Here is a 5,204-nt window from a genome sequence, read left to right on the forward strand (position 1 = left end):
TCTGACTCCTTTTGATCAGCACAATTCTCTTCATGTACATACATGTATAAGAAAATTTCATGACTTCATTTTTCCTAACAACTGTGTAGTATATGTCTCATAGTTTCTTTATTAACTCATCTGTTTTGGGGCACTTGGATTGTTTCCAGATTTTGGCTATCGTAAATAGTGCTGCAATGAACATAGGAATGCAGAGTGCATCCCTAGGAGTAGTATTGCTGGATCATATGAAAGCTTAATTTTAATTTTCTTTGAAGAATGTCCATATTGTTTTCCAAAAAGACTGGAGCAGTATAGGCTCCCATCAGCATGATTGAGACTTCATTTCTCCCCAAATCTACACTAGCATTGGTTGTTCCTTCTCTTTTTGATGTGTCCCAGTCTTCCTCCTCCTCCTTCTTCTCCTCCTTCTTCTCCTTCTCCTTCTCCTCTTCCTTATTTATTCTTCTTCCTCTTCCTCTTCTTCCTATTCCTCCTCTTCTTCTCATCATCTTCCTCCTCCTCCTTCTTCTTATCCTTCTTCTCCTTCTCCTTCTTCCTCTTTTCCTCCTTTTCTTCCTTCTTTTTCTTTCTCTTCCTCTTCTTCCTATTCCTCCTCTTCTTCTAGTTCTCATCATCTTCCTCTTCCTCCTCTTTTTCCTCCTCTTCCTCTTCTTTCTCTTCTTCCTCCTCCTTCTTCTTTCTTCTTACAAATCCTCATCCCCTTGAATATTTTGTTACCTTTTGGCACTGCAGTATGCTCTTGGAATGTATTCTTTATTTGCCTCCTTATCCAAGAATCAGTTCTTTCTCCAAAGAGCTCTGGTTCCTTTTAATGAAGAGCATTACCTGGATCTAGTCACAAAGTCGACTTGTTGCAAAGAAGACGCTGCTTTTAAGTCTAGAAGTTCAATTTTGGGCAGCATTAAGTTCAAATCTCAGTAGAAGTAAAAATACATAGAAAGTTCTGTATAGATCTCAGGAGCTCGGAGAATCCACATGGGGGCACACATCTGAGAGTCACCAACATCCTAATGGAAATGGTAATGAAGACCTAACAGTGGACAAAATATTTACAACTGAGAAGTTAACCAATAAGCTGTGTATGACCAGAAAGATAGAGTGACACCCAGACAACTAGGGAAGATGGATTTTCAAGGCATAGATTGTGACAAGAGGTGAAGATTTGTCAAGTGAAATAAGAGCCAGGAGTGATCAGTGGGTTATCTCTGAGGAGGTCGACCATCAGCAACTCTAACCAGGATTCTTATAGGTGTGTGATGAGATTTGGGCAACTTCAACAGGGGCTGGGAAGCAAATTCAAAGACTTGAAACCTGAATTTTGGAGAAGTTGTTTTCTAAATGGGAGCAAAGAAAATGAGGCAGTAGCTAGAAGGGTATTGGGACCAAGAGAAGTTCTTTAATGTATTTCTTTTTATTAAAGTGAGCTTTATGCTTATGGGAATGAGTCAGTGGTAAAGAAAATTAAAACACACAGATGATTTGGATTCACTAAAGAGGGGGCAGTGGCTATAGTGTTTAGAAGTGTTTATAAGACCCTACTGTTTACCCTTAATCAGTTGAGCATTCAGCAGGAAGCATCTTTCTGAACAGCCACAAAGACTCCAGGATAAACATTATACCCATTCTACTTATTGTTATCTAACTCAACTTTTAAAACTTGAGATAGTGGGGCCGAAGAGATAGCACAGCAGTAGGGCATTTGCCTTGCATGCGACCGACCCAGGACGGACCTGGGTTCTATTTCCGGTATCCCATATAGTTCCCTGAGCCTTCCAGGAGCAATTTCTGAGCACAAAGCCAGGAGAAACCCCTGAACGCTACTGAGTGTGGCCCCAATCCCCAAAAAACCCTTGAGATAGCATGATTTATAGTAATACAAATATTTATGCTTTAGTACTGCACCACAGCCACCCCTAGAGGTAACTTCTTACCCCTAATCCTTCTCTTTCCTCCCACCCTTAGCCTCTGAAAATATGCTTGGAAAACTCAGTTCTGTTGGCAGAATTCCGGGGCTTGTTTTCATTGGTCATTTTTATTCTCTGCTTCATTTCTTTGTACTTCATCTATGAGTGAGATCATTCTGTATTTGTTCTCTTCCAAAAAAATTTTTGTTGAAATAACATTATGTGTTTCATGTATGCAGCGTATTAAATGAATATCTGTATATATTAACAAAATAATGCTTTTTCTAATTTTAATGAAGAAAGATAGCTTTTATTAGACAAATTTTACTTAGAAAGAAATAAGGGGAAAGAAAGACTGGAATTTGAGTTCAAGGGAGAACACTGCCTCAAGAAGGCAAGTCAAAAATAAGACTTTCTAAGCTCCTAGTATATATATTCTAGCAGTATAAATCTGTTTTTCTATATTGTTATTGGGCCAGTGTGGCTTATGACAGGTCCCATATTATTGTTTCATAGGAGCAATGCTACTTCCCTCTCCTGCCACTAGAAAGGAACTAACCTTTCACCTCTGGCCTATGTGAAAATGTTCAAAGATTGGAAAGAACAGAGTCTTCTTTACTCGTGACAGAAAGAAGAATAACATAATAAGGTGGAGAACAGTCTGGGCAATTCAGGGTCTTAAGGGAAGTGTAGGGAAAAATTAAATAATTTGACTTCAGATCTAACTCCTCCCCCCCAATGGCAAAAACATTGGGGGGGGGGTAGTGGCAATCCTTGTGGTGCTCAGGGGCTGTTCTTGGCTCTGTTCTCAGGAGTGGCCCCTGGTGGTGCTCAGGGACCTTATATGGATGCTGGAGATCAAACCTGGGTCAGTAATGTATAGGCAAGTGCCCTACTCATTGTACTACCTCTCCGGCCCCAGAAAATTTTGCTTTTTAGAAGCCCAGTGAATTTGCTAAGTAGCATCCTTCCCCCCACTACAGAATAGATGCTTATTTCAACCTTGTTTTATCCTTTTAAATTTTCATGAGTGGGACATAGGTCCTACTTGGCTAGCAAGCTTCCATGGGTGCTTTTACAGAATGTTTACATGAACCTGTGTTTAGCTATGGGTGCATTTCGGTTTTAAACAAGAATACAGTGGGAAACTCTTTGGTCTTCGGAGTCCAGTTTGATATGTGCAGAAAGAGTAGTGGCCAGGATAGCACAGTTCAGAGGATCAGAACTGGGATACAGAGTTTTTCATGCTGAGGTCACTAAACTGAATCCTGCCCAAGGCATCACTGTTTGACATAGGGACCCATTAATCATTGCTTGGTGGTCCAGATGTGAAAGCCATGGCATTGCTCTTGTAATTATTTTTGGATTTTCAACACCACTTTTTGTAGCTGTGCTTAGCCATCACCCTTCATCACACCAAAATGTGAATGTGACCAGAACAACTCTCGCTGTTGAGTAGGTGTAGAGCCTAAGGGAGGGAGGTGAATTTAGGTTTGGAGGGCATACAAGAAGCCTCTATCCAAGCTTTGATCTGGACCAAAATTTGTTGCTCTCATGTGTAATTTGGAGTTTTTTTTTTAAATGTCTGGATTCTTCTGCTGCCACTGGATCTTTGGATTTTACTGGATCTTTGTGTTCTTCTTATTCATGCAATAAAACATTTGGATCCAGGAAAGTGTCCCAGTAGTAGAATGTTCACCTTGCAGGTATGAGGCTGTGAGTTATAGCTATAGGTGTGATTCCACCAGCACAGTCCCTGAGCATCTCAGAGCCACACACATGTGCTTATGCCCAGTGCATTACATGTTTATGAGCACCGCCACTGAAGTGTCCAGGCCCTGGTGGACACTGCAGCCTGGACATAGTAGCAAGAAAAGACAGCAGAGAAAGAAATGAGGAGAATAAAAGGGATCCAGATTTGGTATAAATCATTTTATAAGGAAAATCGATCTCACTACTGTCCATCTAAAATCTAGTATTTGCTATAGTTGAAGGCATTAAGTTATATCACGATTTGTTGGAACACTCTGCTTTTATCCAAAATAAAGGGGTTTCTAGCTTCTTCTTTAGCACTCAGGGGTTACTCCTAGCTTAGGCTCAGAAATTGCCCCTGGCAGGCACAGGATACAATATGGGATGCTGGGATTTGAACCCCTGTCCTTCTGCATGGAAGGCAAACGCCTTACCTCCATGCTATCTCGCTGGCCCCTCTTCTTTCCTTTTCATTCATCTCTTTGACATGTAAAAAAAAAAGTACCTAGACTAGGTATTTTTGTCTCTCATCCGATTCTCCCTTTCCCGGTTGAATTTAAACTAATAAATGAAGAGAAGTTTTGGTTTGGTGAGTCAGAATCCACCAGACTCCATGATTCTCTCCCCCATGACTGTCTTGGCTCATTAATTCACATGACAACCCTGCTTTAGATCTGCTCAGCTGGGGTTGGAAATACAATGCATGGATTTATTTACAACCGTTGTCTTTTATTTGCTTTTGTGGATCACTTTCGGCTGCTCCTGATTCTCTGTTTAGAGGTCACTCCTGGTGGTGCTCAGGGAACCAGATGCAGTGCCAGGATTGAATCAGGGTTGGCTGTATTCAAAGCAAGTGCCATTAGCCTGGTGTTATCTCTCTGGCCCATTGTTTGTCTGTTTAAAAATCAGTTTTTGCTACACTTATCCTGTAGACTGGGAGTAGACTGCATTTGGTGTAAAACCTTCTGTGAGGAGAGAATCGCCTAGCTCTGGTTACATGTAGGCAACAGGGCAAGGTCACTTTGTCCCTGGATGTTAATTCTGAGGAGCTGTTCATTCTTTTACTGGTCTGACAGTCCTTGGGTCCCTACTCAGAGATGCAGTGGTTCCCATTCCTGTGATACCCCAGACATGAGATCATTTATGTAGGTGAAGAGTGTTGGGGTATTTTGTTGCTATGTGTTTCTGACTGCAAACTGGGATTTTTTTTCAACCTGAACACACCTGCATGCTTGGACCAGTTGTGGTTTGGTGTTCTGACTGCTTGGGTGTCCAGTTCAAATGGATGGGTAGTTGAATATTTAAAATCTCAGCTATTGTGACAGGCAAGTAAATTGATTTCTATTTGTCATTCAACAGAGGTGGCATTCAACAGAGGGAGCAGAACTTCTACAAAAGTTGGTGGAAACTGCAAATTAACCACATTGGGGATCTGAAAGATTGAGGCCAATTTGGAGAGAAATAATGCAAGAGACACAGGACAGATGAGGGTTGCCTGCCTAGAAGAGACAGACATCACCAGAGCCAGTCTTGGCCTCTCTAAGC

Source organism: Suncus etruscus, chromosome 14 (genome assembly GCF_024139225.1).
Source record: "Suncus etruscus isolate mSunEtr1 chromosome 14, mSunEtr1.pri.cur, whole genome shotgun sequence".
Classification (NCBI taxonomy): Eukaryota; Metazoa; Chordata; class Mammalia; order Eulipotyphla; family Soricidae; genus Suncus; species Suncus etruscus.